Here is a 23,628-nt window from a genome sequence, read left to right as displayed (position 1 = left end):
GGCCAGATGTAGGTCGGTCAGTAACGGCCGAAAATCGGTATTTTCGGCCGTTACCGACCGGTATTTGAGAAATGGTATGTAGGGCCCTTATTTTACAGAATCAGTAAATTTACCGATCGGTAAATTTACCGATTCTGTAAAATACTGAATCGGTATTTTTACCGACTCTGTAAATTTGATATGTAGGTGGGACTCTTCTGAGTCCCACAAGCCTTACCGAATCTGTATTTTACCATCAAATTCAATTTGATGGTAAAATACAGATTCCGGTGTGCATGCACATGTGTGCATGCACACCTGTGCCATATGACAGGCAGACCTGCCCTTAGGGCATGTATGCCTGCCACATGGCACCCGAACCTGTTTTGGGGGTGCTAGAGGGTGTCAAAGTGACACCCCCTGCACCCTTGTGAAATTCGGTATTTACCGATTCGGTAAATACCGAATCGGTAATGCCCATTCATTCCTATGGGCTTCAAAGCCCATAGGAATGAATGGCCATTACCGGTCGGTATTTACCGAATCGGTAAATACCGAATTTTACCGATTCGGTAAATGCACATCTGGATTTACCTACATCTCAGTACTTCTATTTTACCGATTCATAAATACCGAATCGGTAAAATTTGGTATTTATGAGTCGGTAAAATAGATTTACCTACATCTGGCCCATAGTACCTGAGCTCATAACATTGATAAAGAAATTAAGAGCGAGAGGGTCAGTGTGTGAGCATAGAGGGAGCAGCTAATATTCCACGTAATCGACTCGTTGAGGTGCTGACCCTCTCCTTTACCCATTCTTCTTTCTTGTTTTTCTAGTCAGGGGAAGGCAGTGATATGAACATGAAACAGCCCTGTGCCTTCCTTTATGCTCAACTTTGCACTTAAATTGACATTTTATACATACATTTTGTAAGACTGTATTGACGTGTAATGCTTGTTTTTACTAAACATAGTGTGCTAATTTAGGACTTTCTATAATTGAAAAGAAAGCATTTCCATTTGGTGTTCAAAAAGCAGGAGATATGTATCCAGTGCCTGAATTGCACAGTGCTCAATCAGGAAAACCCAGTTCAAATCCTGGCTTCCCCACTTGACCAAACTGTGTGACCTAGCGCACTTCCAACAAATTCAGTTTAGTGTTTGTACTATATATAAACTTGTTTATGGTTTAACAGAAAATATTGGCGTTCCACAAACAATATTATTGGCCACATACCGAGAGCACATGACATCTCTTGGTTTAATAATAGCAGTGGCCCGAAGGACAGGAAATTGGGAAAAGTTCACGTTTTAAAACTATTCTTTTAAACATAATGCAGTGATATAACATAACGTACTAAATGAAGCACCATGTATTTAATAACCAATTTTTATCTAAGTGTTTACGGATTTGTGCATCATATTTCCTGTGTCATTTAAAGAAACAAATCTATTGAGTGTACCTGTCAAGCAAAACCCTGACTCTGCTCTCCCTTCAAATCTGATAGCTTCCCCGCCTGTAAGATAGCACACAGATCCTGAGCATTTCATACAAAGTTCTCCCTCCTAGTTGTAAATTCAAGGCCTTTCTCCACCACAGAGCACCGCCTTTTTTCGGTTAATCTGAGCCGGGGTGCCACTTCCATGAGCATAATCAAGGCGGCACCAAGAAGCAGGCTTTTAACAGATCTCAAAGGTCGCGGACTATTTACAATGACTTCCCATCAGACAGCATTTTCACAGTTAAAGGCCCAGTGAGGATATTTGCTCAGCAGGAACAGAGATGCGGCAGACGCATCACACTAAACACACGCCAAGAGCCCGGGGCTGGCCCTGTTTGCGCAGGGCGCGGTGGCGCACCCTCACTGCCTTTGAAGCTGCTGCGGACGGCGCGCGCTGAGGGCCAATCCATCTCCATAAACGCGGAATGATCAGAGCCCGGGTGCGAGGCCGGCCGATCGGTTATCTGGCGCGCGGATCAGAAAGGATGCCGACGCTTCACCTGCGCGGCGCTTCAAAGCTTTTCCGCGAAGCGCTGCACCCGGATTCCCGCCTCATCATCCTGCAGTCGTGGGCCTGTCAAACAAAGGACTTTTGGCATATGAGAGCTGATGATCCCGTTTTTTTCTGTCATAAAGGGCCGGCCAACATGGCGTCACGGGTGCGCAGGAGTCAAGCTTTCTTACAGATACGCTCTATTTTGTAGTACAGTTTTAACATAGTTGGAAAAAATAGTACACGCAGACTCAGGCCTGAGTTCGGGGTTCAGAGGCTTGCTGGATCTTGAATAGCTGGGCTTTGCACATACATAATGCTAATAAACTATATTCCCTAGGTTTTTCCACAAAAAGCTATGGCATTTTAGAAAATATTATTGTATGCTAAAATTGTTAAACAGTTTTTCAGCTGCACAGTCGGCTAAACACCACCAGGACCGGGTGCACTCACTCTGGCAATCAGAGGCTGCTATTGAAAACCAATTTAGAACCCACTTGATCCTGGGACACTGCCAGCATTCATCAGCAAATCAGTGACAAGGTCTAGTATAATTTTAAAAGGTTTAGGCCCAGCACTGACTCATGCATGTGCTAAATTTGAGCTGTCAAAGAGAGAGATATGAATAAAAGCAGACATCACTTTTCCTATTAACTTGTGTCAGGTGGTGGAGGTTTGAAGTAAGAGAAAACTATATTATCCTACATTTTTACAAGGAAAATAGGGAGCATCTAAATGTAGGTATATGACATCAGAGATTTAGTACTTCAGTCATTTGCTTGTGTGCTGGACAAGCCATTTAATCAGTCCGCACTAAGCAAACCCAGGTAACACATTAGAATAACTCAATACACCCTTCCCTGTGCTTTAAAAACAGGATGGCTTAATTCTCCAGCCTCTTCAAGCTTTCCCTTGTCCTATGAGGTTCACATAAAGACTAGAACCTATAACGTAAATGTTTAAACTCATCTGAATAATAAAATGGCATTTCACCAAAAAGCTAAACTATATCTGAACAAGCATTTACAATGCAATGGTTTCGCCTTTGGAAAAGTTAGAGCTATTGGCATTGTAAATGACAACATTTGTATTTATGTGTTGGTTTTGTCATTTACATTGCCATTAGCTTAATCTCTCGCAATGTGAGACCTATTGTACCCTATGGACGAGCTCAGCAGACAGCAATTACTACCACACACACACACCTAGAGCCACACACACACACACACACACACCCACCCACCCAGAGCCCCCTCCACACACACCCACCCAGAGCCCCACACACACACACACACCCACCCAGAGCCCCACACACACATACCCACCCAGAGCCCCACACACACACACACACCCAGAGCCCCACACACACACCCACCCCGAGCCCCACACACACCCACCCAGAGCCCCCCACACACACACCCACCCAGAGCCCCACACACACACACACACACCCACCCAGAGCCCCCCACACACACACACACCCAGAGCCACACACACCCACCCAGAGCCACACACCCAGAGCCCCCCACACACACGCCAGGCGAAACCTAAAAAGTATAACAAATGAAAATGCAGAAGGAATAGGCAATATACAAAATGTACAACCTCTTTTTACAAACTACTGTAGCAGAACCACAACAGTGCTAACCTGGACATTACAAAAAAAGTGCAGTCTATTCTACGGACTGAAAATCACTTTAGATGCTTTCGACTGTCTCATGGAAAGAATATAAGAAGTGTGTACACAAAATCACAAATTGAAGGAAAGCAACGTTGGGCTGTTCTTTAAAAAAGTATGGGAGGCTCCATGCATACATCTGTGCTGTCTGCGGCCAATGTGTGTTGTAATAGCAGGGGATAATCGCTAAAAATGTACCCATCACGCCATAAATAAGCCTACAAACTTCTAAAAAAAAAAAAACGGCCCTTATACTGATCTGTCAGATCAGCCAATCGGGCCAGTCCGATCCTGGTGGTCTGTGTACACGGATTGAGACTGGGCCATGTGGTCAGGTGGCACTTGAACCTGGAGCCTCTGTCTGCAGGGTCACTGTTCTACCCGGGCCCCTGGCTTGATGGAGGCATCATGGACGGTGGGGCTTCCGGAAATGGCAATCCATGAAATGGAAAGAAGGGCTGGCAGACTGTCAACAAGGGTGTGTGGGCAGTGATGTAGAAAGAGCTTCATGGGCACTAGTTTAAGGAAGAAAATGGGCCCCCTCACATACATTTGTAATAAAAACATTGGCACTAATGGAGGTGAAGTTGACCCCTCATGCCCACGGGTCCTGGCGTAAATAAGCCCCTGCTGGTGTGCTCGGCTGCTCTGATGTGCACCCTTCCTGAACCGTGCGCTATTGGATACTATTTGCAGGAGCCCCTTCGTATTGGCTGGTGGTCAGCTAATCAGCCGCGCCGAACGAAATCTAGGCACTGCTCGGCGAGGGAGGGAGACCAGCCAGGCAGAAAGATGCTATTGCGTCTGAGCGTCTTGTGAGCACCATCACTGTACCAAGCGAGGACCACCGGAAGAGAGGCCCAGTGCCCCTTCGTCAACGGGTCTCACGCTTGCAACTGCAGCTCTGCGGGGCTGATGGTAGCCAGCAGCTGCCACAACAGTCACCAAGTCAAACAACTCCCTTTCTTCCCTGCTTCCCACTTCAGTGAGAAGTGGACGCATTTGCTACCTTTTCATTGGGGTAGGACTGGCCCACGGACAGCGGAAGGGGGGCGGGTAAACGGGCTCACGGACATGAGGCATTTCGTACTAGACATCAAGAGAGGGGTTTATTATTCTAACATCCTAAAAAGTCCTAAAAGTATTGAGGGCAGGAAAATGCAAGAATAACAGCACAGCAACTCAAAAAGGGCACTATTTTCTACCACTTCTCTAAAGCTTCCTTTGGGGATACTCTTTTTAAGTCCTAATAGGTTGAGGCAATTGTCCCAGTATGTTTGGAATGCATAATTTGTCATAGATTGATGTATATAGTAGAACCTGCCATTCTACATCGTTCTATGTCTAATGTCCAATTATGTAACACAATTAGAACATTAGCCATTCAATGTGCTACAATCCATTGAAACTCCTAAAATCCCTAAAAACGGTATTAAACACTGTTATGTTAAAGGTAATTTTTCATACCCAGCGTGCTTCAAAATGTTTTCCTGCCACAAGTAGTCCAGAAGAATACCACCCCCCCCCCCTCCCCGTATTCTAGGTTGTAACACTACAGGAGTAAGCCCCACTGCTTGAAGTTTTAGCCCCTCCCCAAAGTTAGTCTAGTTGTGCTCCCAAGTTCGCTGCAAAAAATAAAAATAAATAAAAAAGGGGGTGCAGAATGAAGGTTGCAGCTGTGGAGGCCGTGGTTTTGGTTTCGATTTACACAGCTCACTAATCCCAGACAGCCACCTGGCGGTCCACCGGATCACATGTGATCTTGGCGAGGGATGTCCAAAATGAGTCTCGCTGATGCGTTTTGGATGCGTTGGAGTTTTTTCTGTAATTTGGTTGTAATTCCGGCGTAGAGGGTGTTTCCATAGTCTAGTCGACTCGTAACCAGTGCGTGGGTGACAGTCTTTCTTGTCTCGGCGGGGATCCAGTGGAAGATTTTTTTGAGCATACGAAGTACGTTGAAGCAGGAGGATGAGACGGCGTTGACTTGTCTGGTCATCGAGAGTGAGGAGTCTAGGATGAAGCCAAGGTTACGTGCGTGGTCTGTGGGTATGAGTGCTGAGCGCAGATCTGAAGGCCACCATGAGTCGTCCCAGGCAGAGGGGGATGATCCTAGGATGAGCACTTCCGTTTTGTCTGAGTTAAGTTTTAGGCGGCTGTTTTTCATCCATACGGCTACTTCTTTCATGCCTTTGTGAAGATTGGTTTTGGCGGTGTTGGGGTCTTTGGTGAGGGAAAGGATCAGCTGGGTGTCGTCAGCGTAGGAGATGATGTTAAGGTTGTGTTGACGCGCGATGGAAGCGAGTGGACTCATGTAAACGTTGAAGAGGGTGGGACTGAGTGATGAACCTTGTGGTACACCGCAGATGACTTCGGTGGCCTCTGATTTGAATGGGGGAAGTCGGACTCTCTGAGTTCTCCCAGCTAGGAACGAGATGATCCAGACCAAGGCTTTTCCTTTTATGCCGATGTTGCTGAGGCGTTGTATGAGGGTGCTGTGACAGACAGTGTCGAAGGCGGCGGAGAGGTCGAGTAGAATGAGGGCCACTGTTTCTCCGTTGTCCAGTAGTGTTCGGATGTCGTCTGTTGCTGCGATGAGGGCGGTTTCGGTGCTGTGTTTGGCTCGAAAGCCGGACTGTGAAGGATCAAGGGAGTTGTTGGATTCAAGGAAGGCGGCGAGTTGGCTATTGACGGCTTTCTCAATGACTTTGGCAGGGAATGGGAGGAGGGATATGGGGCGGTAGTTTTTAAGTTCAGAGGGGTCTGCTGTGGGTTTTTTCAGGAGGGCGTTGACTTCGGCTTGTTTCCAGCTTTCTGGGAAGGTAGCAGAGTTGAAGGAGCAGTTGATGATATCACGGAGATGGGGTGCGATGATGGAGTCTGCTTTGTTGAAGATGTGGTGGGGACATGGGTCGGTTGGCGAGCCAAAATGGATGGAATTCATTAGGCGGATGGTGTCTTCAGTGGTGATTGGGTTCCAGGCACTGAGGTTGTTAGAGGACGGTTTAGGTTCTGAGGGGGGTGGAGAGGATTGTTCGTTGGAACTGTTTTCGAAGCTGTTATGTATGTCGGCAATTTTGTTGTAGAAGAAGGAGGATAACGAATCGCAGAGGTCTTGGGAGGGAGTGATGTCGTTTGAGGCTGCGGTGGGGTTGGTGAATTCTTTGACGATGTTGAATAGTTCCTTGCTGTTATGGGCGTTGTTGTCGAGTCGATTCTTGAATGCTGATTTCTTGGTGGATCGAATCAGCTGGTGGTGTTTGCGGGTGGCTGCCTTGAAGGTGGTCATGTTGTCGGAGGTTGGGTTTTTTCTCCATGTTTTCTCGAGAGTACGGCATAGTTTCTTGGATTTCTTAAGGTCATCGTTGAACCAGGGGGCCTTTTTGCTGTCTTGTTTGGTGTGATGGTTTTTCAAGGGTGCTAATTCGTCAGCGCTGTGAGTGATCCATTGTTTGAATTTGATGGCGGCTTGGTTTGGGTCCGATGAGAGGGCGGGTGGGTTTTGGTTGAGCGATGTGAGGAGTTGGTCGGAGGTGATTTTGTTCCAGTTTCTTCGGGGAATAGGTTGAGGGGGGTTGTGGGTCGAGGTGGTTTTGTAGCTGAAGTGAACACAACTGTGGTCCGTCCAATGGAGAGCTGTGGTGCGATCGAAGGATATGTGTTTGCTGGAGGTGAAGATTGGGTCGAGCGTATGTCCGGCTACATGGGTGGGGGTGTTAACAATTTGTTTGAGGCCGAGATTGGCCAGGTTGTCAAGGAGGGTGGTGGTGTTGCTGTCGTTTTTCTTTTCCAGGTGGAAGTTGAGATCTCCTAGTAGAATGTAGTTCTCGGAGGCGAGGGCATGTGGACTGATGAAGTCACTGATGTCTTCGCTGAATTGTTTACGGGTTCCTGGAGGCCTGTAGATGAGGGTGCCTCTGAGTGTGGTCCTAGGGTCGGTGTGGATCTGGAAGTGAAGGTGTTCGGCGGTTGCAAGGTTATCGTCGGAGCTGGTCGTGATTTTGATGGTGTTCTTATGGACGATGGCGATGCCTCCTCCAGTTTGATTGGGGCGGTCTTTTCGGGTGATCTTGTAATTGTCCGGGATGGCTATGGCGATGTCGGGTGTTGATGATGCGTTCATCCAGGTTTCTGTAAGGAAGGCGACGTCCGGTGAAGCAGTGTCGAGTAGGTCCCAGAGTTCGGTGGCGTGTCTGTGGACCGAGCCGGTGTTCAGCAGGATGCACTTCAGGTGGTTTGAGTCGGAACTATGTTTGGGGTTAGTGGATATGGTATGGGACTTGATGCTGGTAAATTTGCAGGAGTGGCAGGCGAAGGGACCATGGGTACGTCCCGGGGCAGCTTCGTAGCATTGTGGTGTGCGTTCGAGGTTAAGGGCTATGAGGGTGGCGGCGTCATACGTTATGCGGGAGGAGTGCGATTTGCGGGGGCCAAGGGGTCTGGCGCTGGGCGCGGTCCAGGCGCGGACGGGCGTAGACGGGCTTACCTTTGGCGCACCTTCGGCGCGACCGCTGCGCGTGAACGCTGCACGCAAATGCATCTGTCATATATGGATAGTGGAGGGGAGGGGCGAGGGAGGGTCAGCTGGGAGGCGGGTGTGAGGTGTAGGGGACGGTCTCCGAGGCACAACAAACAACAAGATGGCCGTATCAACAAAAACTAAACTACAGAGAGGCTGGGGCACAAAGCCAAAATGAAGCAGCTTCTACGATCTTTCTAACAGGCTTTACAAATAATTAAGGCACAATACAAGCAATGCACATGTGAATTAGGGCAACACAGCGAGCGCTGAAAGTATAATTAACACTACAGTATTGCAAGCTTATCGCAAAATAGCGCGATTCTACGCAATAGCCAGCAGATGAAACACTTCTCTGATCAGGGCAAAGAGCGCAGCTCAGACGAAACCAGCAGAAGAGCAGGGAGCCCAAACGATGTCAGGAACGGAGCAGGGAGCTTGGGGAGCGACCGCATCTGAGAGCGTCAGGACGGTCACAGCGATGTCGAGGGCGAGATAGTTGTCGAGATAGTTACCTCTGAGTGGTCTGATAGGGCTGGTGTGGAGTCAGTCACCTGGAGTCAGTCACATGGCAAGGTCCGACACTAGCATGCCTGCTAGGGCAGCCTATAGCAAAGTCGTTACATGTCAGGAGTATCTTAAAGGCCCGGTGGAGTCAGAGCGCATTGACGCCAGGGTGAGTGCCAGAGCAGGAATGGTTTTACGTTTTTTGTTTATAAACTGAGCTGGTTGGTAGTGCTGACATAGTAAGAAATAAAAAGCTTGACAGAGGAGGGGTGGCGTCAGTTGAACATCACACAGGAGCCTCTCAGAGGCCTCCAACACACGACAGTCATGGCTGGTGGTATTGCTGAAAAGCATGGCAAAGAAGGAGGGCTCAACCATAGGCCATGCACGTATCAAGCTTAATTTAGCAAGTCACACAACCTGTAAACACTACACCATATATATCCTGTGTTTAGTGAAGGGCGGGCAGGCACACGGACAGCGGGAGGGGGGCGGGCAGGCACACGGACAGCGGGAGGGGGCGGGCAGGCACACGAACAGCGGGAGGGGGGCGGGCAGGCACACGGACAGCGGGAGGGGGGCTTTCACATCTTAAGAAAACTGTGAATAAGGCATTTGTTTGGATCATAAGAGGAATAGATTCTATATTGAAGGAGCACATCCGAGACGGATTGGACTGGAGGTCTCTGTTTTTCAACAGGTCTGCGGGCAGGCACACGGACAGCGGGAGGGGGGTGGGCAGGCACACGGACAGCGGGAGGGGGGCGGGCAGGCACACGGACAGCGGGAGGGGGGAGGGAACGGCAAGAAAGGCACTCACCTTGACTTCCTCCGGCGGCGGAATGACCAAATAAAACCTCGACGTCGGAAAAAATAAACCCCGCCCACCGCCGCACTGACGTGACAAAAGGGGCCGGATGAGAAAAATTCTCAGAAACACCCACGAGTCGCCTCGCAGGATGACGGACGCCTCTGTTTGCCAATGGCTAGCGTCCATTTATGGAGCTAGCTAATGGGAAACAGAGGCGGGACGAACAGCCATACTGTTGACAAAAGTTTTCGCCTGGGCGGAGCACTGCGTGCTCTCACCAGGTCCAAACCTAAAAATGGGGGATAACTTACACATTTGATGATTGGTTACTGGCGCTTAGCAGCATCAGCAGTGGGCTCCTGAGAAATACCCTGTGCCCCTGCACTTATTTTTTCCCAAATCAAGCACTAGCTGACATACATGCATATACTGCAAATTCAAACTTATTTTACGGCACTTAAATTTCTGTAAATAATTGCAATAACGTGTGCAATTAATTGTTTACAGAACGTCAAATCTAAACACCTTTGACGGTTAACACCATATAAATACTGAAATGTTGTGTCATGGTATGTCATGTTATGTTGTGTCATGGTATTTCATGTTAGTTTAGGTTATGTGTACTTGTACAACGAACATCTCACCTGGGAGGATATCCAGGCACTAAAGAGCAAGGGGTGTTGCTGAGCACCCTGTGTGGGTTCTATGTGAAAAGTATTGTTTTAAGATTTTTTTCTGAATTCTAAGACTGAGCTTGAAGCTCTTATGTGAAGTGGGAGTTCGTTCCTATAGGCTTTAATCTTGTTGTAGAATTAAATTGCATGGTGGTAGCAATGTTCCTGAGAGGAGGAGATTGTAGTGGTGGGGGCTGTTGGTGTGCTGAATTGTTTTATGATGGACAAGAGCTCCTTGGTGTTGTTCTCTAACCCTACTGTTAGGGCTCCGCGCTTAGTGACTATCAGTTGGTGCTGGTAATGTCGGAGGGCTGATTTTAGGTCTGTTTGTCGCTGTTGCTGTGGGTGAGTCTCCATTGACGCTCAAGCTGCTTGCAGTGCGCATGGAGCATCAGAGGTCATCACAGTGCCAGCTGGTATGTGGTATGGTCATGACATAGGTCTTGGTTTTTGGGATGGCCAGGGCGTCTGTGCAGGTGGTGTTCCATCAGCTGAAGTGGTCAACCGAGTGGGCAAGCTCCTCTAGGTGTTGCAGGCAGTGTTTTTGTAATTCTGTGTTGCAGATTTCTTTGGAGATGGTTTTCCAGTTAAGACAGGAGGCGGTTCTTCAGTGGTGGTTGAAGTGTAGGTCAAAAAAGATGAGCAAGTGGTCAATCCAGGTGAAGGAGTTGGATTTGTCAATCACAATCTTACTGTAATTAGTGAGGATAGGGTCAATGACAGTTAATGTGGGTCGGATCTTTCACTCATTGAGGGTCCGAGTGTGTTCAGGCTCTCAAGGAGATTGGTGGGGTTCAGGTTGGTGAGGATCTCTTGGTGGATATTGTGGTCGTCGGGCAGGATGAAGGAGCAGGAGTTGTGCACGAGGGGGGGTCAATTAATTCTGCAATGGAGTTTCCAAACTCAGCTCTTGGTCCCGAGGTGCAGTAGAACAGGGCTCCTCCCAGGATGATGGTATTGAAGATGTTGAATTTCAAGGTCAGGTATCATATTTGGTCCTCGGCGTGAGCATCTGTGAGGGCACAGTGGTTGTGTTCCATGTAGATAATTGCATTATCTCCTCTGGCTTTGCTGGGCCTCCCTTGTTGGTCATCATATATCAGAGGGAAGTGGCAGTCGCGATGTCGGGGGCTAAAGAAGAATTGAGCCAGGTCTGCATGAGGATGAGTAGATCTAGGAAGAGATCATGAAGGAGGTTCCAGATTTTGACGGTGTGTTTCTGAGAGAGCGGGAATTTGGGAGTATGCATGTTGGGGGGTTTGGTGATTGTGGCGTGTGCCAGTGTTGTTGGGTGTGGGAGTGTAGTGGAGGGGCATGGGTCGCTGGATGCCTTGCAGAAAAAGCAGCAACTGGCACAGGAAAATGCACTTTCAGTGTTGTTTGGGGCAGACCTGCAACACTGAGGGAAGATGCGTCCCAGGTTCAGGGCACAGAAGAATGAGGCGAGGTAATGTCATGTGCTCTGCTGGGGCAGCAGAGGACCAGAGGTCCTAGCTCTGGGCATGGGCTGGGCGAGGACTGGCGTAGATGGGCTTGCCTTTGGCAAACACTCAGTGCACCTGCTGCCCAAGTTCACTGCTTGTCTGTGCAGCAGTCGCTATTAAAAAAGTGATGCAGTGGAGGAAAACATAGTGCAATGTGCAGGGCTGGGTGGGGCCAAGGCGAGTAGTGGGATAGAGGAGGGTGGCAGGAAGGAGCAGGTGAGGGCCCAGCGACGAGGGGGGAGGGGGGCACAAAGAAGGAAAACAGAAAGGCAACCATTCAAAGTAGTAAAAAAGTCAAGAGAAGTGGCAAAAGCGGGCAAAAAAGGAGCAAACAAGAGAGGAGAAAGACGCGAAAAAGAGGGGCAAAGGAGAGGTCAAGAGTGTGGACATGAGCAGACAGCATGATGAAGAGCGGGACGTAAAAGGAACGAAAAAAGGAGCAAAAAAGCACTGAAAAGTCACAGGAAAAGTGGCAAGAGGGAGGGAAAAGGAATGAGGAAAGAGAAAGGGAGCAGGTGAAAGTAGACCGAGCGGGACAAAAAGAAACAAGAAACGCTCAGAGGCAAAAGGAATTAGAGAAGTGAAATGGAGCAGGTGAAAATGGATAGAGCAGGGCAAAAACGAGTGAAAGCAGACAGGAATGAGCAGCAGAGATGCTGGATCCAGAAGGGTCACGCTTTGCCAGAGTGCCAAGGCAGAAAGGTAAGGAGATCAGTGAGGTTCTCGCAACATCTTAAATTATCACCGAGCCTTGCTAAGGCCTGGTCGCCCCCACGCTCCTCCTGCTACCTGTTCCCTAGTGCTGACTTGCTTTGCTGCAGGCGACCCAACCGCCGCTGAGCCGCCCGCCCGATTGGACCCGACTTTCCCACCGCTGCCTCCCTGCGGCCCCGCCCCCCACCAGCCGATTGGACCCCCCGCTCCCGCCACCCAGCGGACCCTCCCTCCCGGCTCCCTTCTTAAGGGGACCACTGCCTCCACCTCGGGAGCGACCACCGAGCCTTGCCTAGGCCTGGTCACCCCCACGCTCCTCCTGCTACCTTTTCCCTAGTGCTGACTTGCTTCGCTGCAGGTGACCCAGCCGCCGCTGGGCCGCCTGCCCGATTGGACCCGACTTTCCCGCCGCTGCCTCCCTGCGGCCCCGCCCCCCGCCAGCCTTTTGGACCCCCCGCTCCCGCCACCCAGCGGACCCTCCCTCCTGGCTTCCTTCTTATGACGCCCACTCCCACGCGCAGCGTTGACGCGCAGCGGGCGTGCCGATTGTGCGCCGAAGGCGCGCCAAAGGCAAGCCCGTCTGCGCCCATCCGCGCCTGGCCCGCGCCCAGCGCCAGGACCCCTGTCCCCCTATGGACCTACGGCGCTGCCACCCTCATCGCACTCAAACCCGACCGAACAAGAGCCTGCCACCGAGCCACCCCGAGACGCACCCACGGACCCTTCACCTGTCAAGCCTGCAAGTTCACCTGCCTCCGAACCTGCACCACAGCTACCAAGCCGAGCACCAACAACAGCCACCTCAAGTGCATCCTACTCAACACCCGCTCCATCCACAAACACGCCACCGAACTTTGGAACCTGCTCGACACAACCTCACCAGACGTCGCCTTCCTCACAGAAACCTGGATGAACGCCTCCTCAGCACCCGACATCGCCATCGCCATCCCAGACGGATACAAGATCATCCGGAGAGACCGCGTCAACCAGACTGGAGGAGGCATTGCCATCGTACACAAGAACACCATCCCCATCACGACCGACTCCAACGACACCTTTGCCGCCGCCGAGTATCTCCACTTCCAGATACACACCGACCCAAAGACGACCCTCAGAGGCACCCTTGTCTACAGACCCCCGGGACCACGTACACAATTCAGCGAAGACATCACGGACTTCATCAGCCCGCACGCCCTCCGCCCCGCTGACTACATCCTCCTAGGGGACCTCAACTTCCACCTGGAGAACAACAAGGACCGCAACACCACCGCCCTGCTGGACAACCTCGCCAACCTCGGACTCAAGCAACTGGTCAACACCCCCACCCACTACGCCGGCCACACGCTTGACCCCGTCTTCTCATCCAGCAAGCACATCACCTTCAGCCACTCCACCGGACTTCACTGGACCGACCACAGCTGCGTCCACTTCAGCTTCAGAAGAACCACGACTCACCGCCCCCTGCAACAGGTTCCTCACAGGATCTGGAGCAAGATCACCGCCGAACAGCTCACCACCTGCCTCAGCCAGAACCCACCCGCCAGCACAACGAACCCCAACGAAGCAGCCCGCAACCTCACACAGTGGCTGACCGCCTGCGCCGATGACCTCGTGCCACTAAAGAACCCTCCCAGCAGACCAAAAAGCAAGAAAGCCTCCTGGTTCACCGACGAACTCAAGGACTCCAAGAAGAACTGCCGCACCCTCGAGAAAGCCTGGCTCCTCGACCAGACCACAGACAACATGACCGCCCTCAAAGACGCCACCCGCAAGCACCACCAGCTTATCCACACCACCAAGAAGAAATCACTGAAGGAACGACTGGACAGCAAGGAACTCTTCAGCATCGTCAAGGAGTTCTCCAACCCCAGCACCGGCAACAACGACATCACTCCTTCACAAGATCTCTGCGACTCTCTCGCCTCATTCTTCCACCGCAAGATCGCCGACATCCACAACAGCTTTGGCGCACCATCCACGCACCCAACCGTCGAACCAACGCCCCCCACCGCCACCCTCCGCACCTGGACCACGGTGACCACCGAAGACACAGCCCGCACGATGAACACCATCCACTCCGGATCTCCAACCGCCCCCTGCCCCCACCACGTCTTCAACAAGGCCGACTCCATCATAGCACCCCAACTCCGGGACATCATCAACACCTCCTTCAACACCGCCACCTTCCCGGAGAGCTGGAAGCATGCCGAGCTCAACGCCCTACTGAAGAAACCAACAGCGGACCCCACCGACCTCAAGAACTTCCGCCCCATCTCGCTCCTCCCTTTTCCTGCCAAAGTCATCGAGAAGATCGTCAACAGACAGCTTTCAGCCTTCCTCGAGACGAACGGATCCCTCGACCCCTCGCAGTCCGGTTTCCGAGCCAACCACAGCACCAAGACCGCCCTCATCGCAGCCACCGACGACATCAGAACCCTACTCGACAACGGGGAAACAGCGGCCCTCATCCTCCTGGACCTCTCTGCAGCGTTCGACACCGTCTGCCACCGCACCCTAATCCAACGCCTCAGCAACATCGGTACGGAAGTCCTCATCCTGGGACCATCGCCCTCTGCCTGGGACGACTCCTGGTGGCCTCCCGCCCTGGGCACTGCTCACAAGCCAACAGACCACGCACGCAACCTGGGCTTCATCCTTGACTCTTCCCTCTCGATGACCAGACAAGTCAACGCCGTCTCCTCATCGTGCTTCAACACCCTGCGTATGCTCCGAAAGATCTTCCGATGGATCCCGACCGAAACCAGGAAGCCGGTCACCCAGGCACTCGTCACCAGCCGACTGGACTACGGGAACACCCTCTACGCGGGAACCACAGCCAAACTACAGAAAAGACTCCAGCGCATACAGAACGCCTCCGCCCGACTCATCCTGGACATCCCCCGACGCAGCCACATCTCCGGCCACCTTAGGGACCTGCACTGGCTCCCCGTCAGCAAAAGGATCACGTTCAGGCTCCTTACCCACGCACACAAGTCTCTCCACGACCTGGGCCTCAAGTACCTCAACGACCGCCTGACCTTCTACACGCCCACCCGCCAGCTACGTTCTACAAGCCTCGCCCTCGCCGCCGTACCACGCATCCGAAGAGCCACCGCCGGAGGAAGATCCTTCTCCTACCTGGCAGCAAAGACATGGAACTCCCTCCCCATCCACCTCCGGCTGACACAGGACCATCTCGCGTTCAGGAAACAACTCAAGACCTGGCTGTTCGAGCAGTAGCGGACCCCTCCCCAAAGCGCCTTGAGACCCTTCCGGGTGAGTAGCGCGCTATACAAATGTTATGATTGATTGATCTATAATAATGCTTTTCATGTAAGCCTTCAAACACTTAGAGGCCTCCTATAAGAACTGAAAGTGGAAGGTCACACATGGAAGGGGAGCAGATTGCATAGGCCTTGCCATGTTATGGGCACCTAATCATTCTGCACCAAACATTTGCTGATGCAAATGAACCAGTTCACACCTGAGTTGCATTCAGTGGAGGCCAGAAATTCGAAGTTCGCTGGGTTTCCTTTCAAAGTGAATAGGTGTGCTAGGAAGGCCTAGACATCTTTGCAAACAGTCTCAGAGTCCCACACTCAGAAACTCTGCGATATTTATTCTGATACACACTCTGCCTCAGCTTTGGAGAGTGGCCTTATAGATGGTAAAAATAGTCTATTACCACGGTTGCTTTAATAGACGATCACATGAATGAGTTTTCATTGTTACCTTTCGTGGGGATGGCTAAGAAAAATTTAGATATTTAGTACTTAGGAAGGACAGCATGCCAATTTAAGCAGCCTCTGTTTTCTTCAGGAGTATTGCCATAGAGTGAGCGGAGAAGATTTCAAAAGAAATGTTGAAATGTTCTCTGTGAAGTTGTAATGAAAATGTGGGTGAAACAGACTGATGAAAGTAGTTTTGATGAAAAAAAAGTCATTTGAATCCTATTTTAACCACGAGAATTATCTGTAAAAGAGGTTTTAATAATGCATTGCACCCAGCATTGTTGTGGAGTGAAAAAATATCTTCGGGCAAAGTTGTGCAAAGTCCAAAAAGTTGCAACTTCCTAAAGTGCAGTAATTCGGATTTTTTAACACAACTTTGCATGCAGGATTTTAGTTTCATTCATCCCTTCTGCGTCAATTATGCTATTGACCTAGCAACTATTCTATGCATTATTTACCATACTGCGAGATATAGGCATTCAGTTAGTTAAAGCTAAAGACCTGGTTAAATGCATATTCTGACATCTTTGAAGGTCTTACTTGATTCTTTGCTTAGTGACAAGGTGGTTACTTTTAGTGGTTCTATCACTATCCACCTTCTCGATAAAAATGTGACTGTTTTATCAGCTACATGTATCTGCAGAACAGTTCAAGTTTGCCCTTTGTATTATTTCCCAGTGGTGCCCTTTTTACATTAATTCCATGTTTAAGAGCGAATCATGTCTGGGCTTTGGGACAATATACATATTTAGAACAATTTCCAGCTTATATAGCTCAGTCACTTTGACTGATGGGAGCAACAGGTCCTCCTGTCATCATTGGGGCAGGTGGTGTGAGCAGTGAAGCACAAGAAGCAATTTGCTACAGGATTTTTCAGGAATGGCAAGTTTGTTTTTATAGCCAATCCCTATTGTACGCACAGTACAAATTGTGTGTGCCTTACTTTGAGATGACTCCAGTGATTTTCAGGTAAGACACCTTGTCAGTGGGTGACACCAATATTAATTACTGCTTATGTGAAGGGAGCTGAGACTGATTAAGACACTTTCCTTGATCTGTTTGAAAGCCTGATCATATTCAGGGTACGGTTCCCAGTGACCTACAACGATGCTGACCATTTGTCTCCTTATGATGCAGAACTTCAGAGGGAACCCTGCAACTCCGTCAGATAGCATGGCAGATTTATCTTTTAATTTGGAGATCTTGGTTTTGGAGCATGCTCGACCTCATCACAGCTTCAGGTGGTGCAATCACTACAAAGCATAAGGGGGGAGGACATGGTGGAGGGGGGATATAGACCTTTCATTCCTTGTTGATGCATGAATGTTCTCTGACCTTTATTTCCTCATAATTTTCGGATTGAAATATGTCTCACGTGTGAGTGGAGGGTTCTTCAGGGACACACTCTGTCGGGTATTCAGGCACGATATGCTTTTGTGGTAAATTGTCTGGTGCCATCGAGCTATTCCCGAGGTTTTGAGCAGAACAGGTGCTGTTCTACAAGAAATATTATAAGGTGCACGTAAAAAAGCTGTCCTTGGACTAGTGTTGGCAGCCTCCTATTCTTAAAATTATAATCTACAGTACCTGTGACGTTGCACCAAGGTGGGTTTACACCCCAGAATGATATACTTTAACCTAGGTGGTGTGACCTTAGTTAGCCAGAATAGGAAAGCAGTCTGATATCTTCATTTAATTCTAATTGCATTAGGGGTGAAGCTTTTTCCAGTGGCTGTCATAACCTAGTCACACATGATTCACAGAAGTTGGGAGTCAAGGTGGGCAGTTTTACACACTGAATGTGATTGTGTAATGGTTAAATGACACAATGGGCAACCTGAAAGAACAACACGTTTCATTGCGAGTGAATCCATAATTTTTAGCAGATCTATGGCGTGCCAACTCGACCCGAAGGTTTTGCAGCACTTTACATGAGGACCAGTTACATTACATCTGAAATAGTAGAAATATTTCATAGACTCTTTGACCTTCCAGGGTTGATGGAGAACCATAGTGAATGACTCTAAGGCCTTGGTCGGCCTTTGGCAGACGGTATTGTCATATTGTGATTTTTAAACATATGATCATTTGTATATATAGGCATCAAAGATGCGTATTTCTATGTTTTTGTTCCCAAAGAAACACCCTCCATTGAAGGTGAACAGGGTAAACAACCCTGACGGACAATTTTATAAAACTTTTCTTCAGCTAGAATTACTTCAAGTCCTGTATATGTGCCTGAGGTTCCCCCACAAATTCTAGAGGGAAGTGGGCATGTTCTGTGAATTGCCACCTCCAAATCTCTTAAACGTGTCCAAAAAATGGGCTCCAGTATTCACCAAGCGAAAGTCCTGGGAGCCTCTTCAGAACAGCCCACTATGCTGTCTAGCAGGGGTGGAATTAGAAGCTGTAAGTACCCCAAGTTGATTGCCTAGTATGCTGCCCGGGCTACACGCCCCTTGAAAGGCTCTGGACTGTGTGAACAGGAGCTGTGCTAAGGAGCATGTGAGGAGCCAGGGTTGGTCCATACAGTCAATATGGGGAAAGAGGTGCTACACAGAAGGTGTCTTGCATATCACAACTTTAATAACATGCTTTTACCTTTACAGATACTGGTAAAAAGGCAGGTGAACATCTGCAGTGAAGCAGCCCAGAAGAAGCAATGTCCTGCCCCAAGCCTTTAATCCAGCTGGCCCCGTCTGCTGATCATCAGGTCAGACTGCCTGCGCATTCCAGGGGCAAGGTTTTACATGATGAAAACCCACACCGTCCCGCTTGGCTGAAGAAACCTCCATGAAGAGTGCTCCATCTCCAACTCTATTTTCCATGTCCTCCAAAAAGCCAAAGCTCTTATAGAAATGAGTACCCTTGTGCTCTCCCTTCAACCAGCACCCTCTTCTCCTGGGCACACAGGTGAATATGTCTTGTAGGGAGAAGTTGATTTAGCTGACTGACTGTGGACACTGAGGAGAGAATGAGGATGAGGCAGCTCCAAACCTAACAGGTGCTCTCTCTAGCCTGCCTAGTACCTCTTGAATATTGACCCAAAGAATGTTAACACTGCCATGCCCTGCTTCCTCTACTGTCGCAATTCACCCATCCCCTGACATCTACCTCCTCTCTCCTGAATTCCCATGTGCCCTTTCCTTCTCACCGCCCCGTATTACGGCTCCTTGTCTGCCATCTTTACATGCTGGTCAGAAGTTTGACTACCAACATCACTGTGTAAAATGAGGTTCTGTCGTTTTGAGGAGCACCTTTATATCTCCATGGAGCTCCTTCTCATTTCCTTTCTTCTTCCTAGTCTTTTCAGTTCTCCTGGTCCCTATTTTTAATATTCCCTTCTTCCCTTGGTGCTTTGAGGTGAACTCAGGGTTGCGTAAGTCAGCATAACAATGTACATCTTGCTCTAACTGCAGCGCCCAAGGCAAAGACACCGGCATCCCAGATACAGGGTATTTTCATTCACAAAGTCTCTGATATGTAGACATTACTCACCACCCTCAAATCACCTGGGCATAGGATTATTGCTCATCCTTCATGCACAGCTTTTACTAGCTTGTGCGGTGGCTGGGGCGGATCCAGATGTCTCCCTGACCTTTAACCGACAGTAAATTCCATCCAACCTGTGGCGCATATGTTCCTCAAGCGAAAATCCAGGGATTTGACATGTTTTTCGCTCTGTTGCAAGCAATGCTTTATGACTTTGTTTGATGCAATAAAAATATGCAGCAGAGGTTGGGATCTATATACACAGGGCAGTTAAAGATGTGTGACTTTAACGATCCATCGGATAACCACAATCAAAAGTTTTGCCAGCAAGTTATCGGATTGCTGCATAAATCTATATTTAACCTTCATATCACAGGTTCAAGTCCCGGCAGCCCCTGTTGACCTTTCATGTTTCAAAAGTGTATAAAACGAGTACCATTCAGATGGAAATAAACATCACCCACAACTTAAATGACAACAACCAGTGGTAACAATGATTTAATATTAATATACAGTATTAGTGTTGTGGTATCAACCAGTGCTTTAAATGGGAACAAAAAGTTTGGGAGCCTGGCCAAAGAAGTGTATTTAGAAATCTTTTCCAAGACACATGGCATGTGTAATAAAGGATGGGACTTAAAACAAGTAAGCTAATATCTTGTGCTTCACAGAGCGTGCCAGTTGATCAGTATTTGGGTATCTCAAGATGAGTTTTTATTGCATCCAGATTTGTCACACAACAATGAAGACATATACTTAAAACAAGCCAAATATATTGGCTCAGCCAATGACTGTTCACTGTATAAGCTGGATGGAAGGATTACTTGGAAATAATTAGAACTGAACATTTTTCAATTCCAAAATATGAGACTGTGAGTTAAGCATTACTGAGTTGTGTGGAAGGGGTAGTAGCATCCGGAGTGCCACGGACACCCCTGTTCTCTCTTTTAAACCACTGTTTTCCTCAGTCTGACTGTGCTAGACATTTACACTGTTTCTCTCCACATATTTTTTAAAACCTCCATCTGCTTATCTAACACTTTCTTACAATTACCATATGACCTTATGCGACTAATGCACTGTCTGCTTTGAAGAAAAGCCAAGAACTGGATGTGTATTTAGACTGCGCATCTTTATGACCCACCGGTACGCACTGTGTAAAAACTCTCACTGATTTCATCCTCAACTCCTGCTGAATTGTAGGTGGCGATCTAACCAACAAGAATCAGACAAGGAAGTATTCAAAGCTGCCCAGAGATGCAACCACCAGCAAATCCGGGAAACCAAAAGGAAGGACTTAGCCGAGCACATCAACAACAGCTCCTACAGCAACAAATAAATGTTCTCTACCATCAAGGACTACACCACGCCAGCAGCAAATATCAACATCACCCCAACCAAAGAACTAAGCAACGACCACGTAGACCTCTTCTGCAATGAAATGACAGACATCTACCCCAACATCGACCCACAACCAGACCCCATCAACCTTGTAATAAGACTTCCGGAATCAGACACAGGCAACATCCTGACAACATGGAACCCTAGCACCACAGAGAAATCCACAAAAATGATAAAGACCAGCCACTCTTGTCCCCAACATCAATATACTTACCTACGCTGCTGATGTTGCTGATATTGCCCTCTAGGACAAAACACCCAACACCAGGAACAACTTAAGCTCGTGCATGACCGAAGTGGTCTCCTCGATGATGTCCAACTGACTCAAACTCAACACAGACAAGACCAAAGTAGTGCTCTTTGGAAAAGTGGCCTTGACTTGAGACTCTGCCTGGTGGCCTACAGACGTCGGGCCCACCCTCACCCCAGCACTCAAGCAAGAAACCTCAGGATAATTTTTGCTAGGAAGGTAGACATGTCTGCTCAACTCATCTCCGTTGCCAGAGCCTGCTTCCACACCTTGAGGATGCTGAAAAAGATATTCAAGTTGCGACCCAGCAACTCCAGGACAACCATTACTAAAGCCCTCGTCACCAGGAGACTGGATTATAGGAACGCCCTCTTCACAGTACTCCAGACCATCCACAGTTCAGCAGGCAGACAGGCCCACAAACTCCCACACTGGTCTCACGTTACATCACACCTAAGAGAACTATTGCGGCTCCCTATACATAAGCATGCACAGTTCAAGCTCCTTACCCACATATACAAAGCACTACACAACACAGATCCACAGATACCTTAAAGGTGTTTACAGTCATTGTGTAGAAACTGATCAGTCTTTTTGTCAGAAAGTTAAGGGCAGGAATAAAGGGTTCGAGTGGGACCCATTTCAATGTACTTTTTTTAATTACTACCTGCTCCAGCAGGACCCGGCCTATTGAACGGCCTAGTATTAATCGCACTACAATATTTCTAAACTGCAGGACTGTGACTGTTCCCTTAAGAACACTTATAACCAAGCAAACTTTGTTGGTATCTGTGCAAAGTGTAAAATGGCTGTTAGTTTAGGTCTGAGTCTTTAAGAAGAAACTGCACAGCACAAATATTTTTCCCAACTTTACCTGGCTCTCAATGGAAACATGTCAAAATTAGACAGACTAGATTTTATACTGCTCTTACTACTGACGGCTTATCTCTGTTTGCGCAGGTTACCAGTGCCTGGGGCAATCAGTGTGCGGGAGGGGCAGTGGTTGCATAGCACACATAATACAAAAATGACTGCAAGTACTTTGCAAAATAGCACTGGGCGTAGAGCGATCTCAAGTTCAAGAGTTCAATGATGTATAAGAAGAGGATTGTGGACTACAGGTTATAATAATATTAGAAAAAATAATGAATGAACCTGCAGTGAAATATCAATAAAATCAATACGTCCACCGAGGCTGCGATCTAAAGAAACTCAGACAGTAGGAATGAGACCGGAGTCTGATCCCCTTCATTGGATGAGACCACCACCAAACGAGTAGGGTTTGAGTGTAAAGATAAGTAGCATATCCTGGCAGGTTTAGTTCATCTTACAATAATGCAGTTCTTATAGGTCAACACTTACCACAAATGACCTTAGAGTACATTGTTATCAAGCAATCACTTCTCTGTTCTTAGTAAAAATCGTTCGACATCATAAGCCACTGCCAGCATGGAGAAGTACGCTCCTGTGGATAGAATGACAATATTGATCAAACACTTATTTCTATTTTTGGAATTATTTTAAATATCTGCATTTTGTGTCATTCTCTACAAAAGAGTATCAATGTAATACACGACTTGGCACACTTTTAAATAGAATTTCGAAAGCAGATTTCCTTTACTATATGCCAAAATTTAATATGAAAGCGATACCTCAAATATTTCCTTTAAAATATATTTTCGAAGAACACCTTAAGCACATCCCATAATATATTGTACAAGCAATTGACAATCCAATTTTCCATGTTAAAAATGTCCAACCCCTTCCCCCATCCTCAAGGGTTCATTCTTGTATTGTGCTGAGATGAGATTCTCTGTGCTGTGTAACGCTATGCTATATCATTTTAGGTTGCGCTGTCCCATGCACTAGGATATTGCGTTACGGGTCCAATCTCCTCTCAGTTATAGCAAACAAGGACTTGCAGGAATGAGGGTGCTGCAAAGGGTGAGTGGGTGGGTTTTAGTTGTAGAAATTAGAATGCCCAGTCACTTCCCAGATCTTCACTAAAGTCAGCTGGCATGTCTGATTTATATGTCTTAGTGGAAAGTCACAATTGTTGATTGCCGGTGTCTAGCTTTGATCCTAAAGCTGGACTGCTAAGTGGCCCATCATACTATGTGCGATGCCTCTAGCCTGACATGGCTTTTTGGGTAACAGCGTAATGGTGCAGGGAGCTTTTGATCCCAAAATACGCTAAAAGCCCCAGAGTGCAAGGTGAAGTTATGTCTCACATGGCATAAGTCTACTTGTAATTAAACAAACCCACCCTTCCTTAATGGGGGGAGGGGGTGTTCCCACAGGTTTTTCAGATGGAATAGTTGTGCTTTTATAAAACTCTGGCTCATCTCAAACCTCTTTCTACTACTTTTTCCAATCCACTAGCCTATTTCTCA

At 48.3% G+C, this 23,628-nt stretch overlaps 1 long non-coding RNA gene across 1 annotated transcript in view; it reads right to left on the bottom strand.

Moving 5' to 3' along the window:
* LOC144767267 (uncharacterized) overlaps positions 1–23,628 on the bottom strand; it is a 431,540-nt gene that overhangs the window by 31,149 nt on the left and 376,763 nt on the right. Inside the window, exon 3 of the long non-coding RNA XR_013598127.1 lies at positions 22,598–22,700. This is a non-coding gene — a long non-coding RNA (uncharacterized LOC144767267). The remainder of the gene's footprint in view (positions 1–22,597; positions 22,701–23,628) is intronic.

Source organism: Lissotriton helveticus, chromosome 7, assembly GCF_964261635.1.
Source record: "Lissotriton helveticus chromosome 7, aLisHel1.1, whole genome shotgun sequence".
NCBI lineage: Eukaryota > Metazoa > Chordata > Amphibia > Caudata > Salamandridae > Lissotriton > Lissotriton helveticus.
The sequence above is the reverse complement of the archived record's forward strand: the minus strand, read 5'-3'. Positions and strand labels throughout refer to the sequence as shown.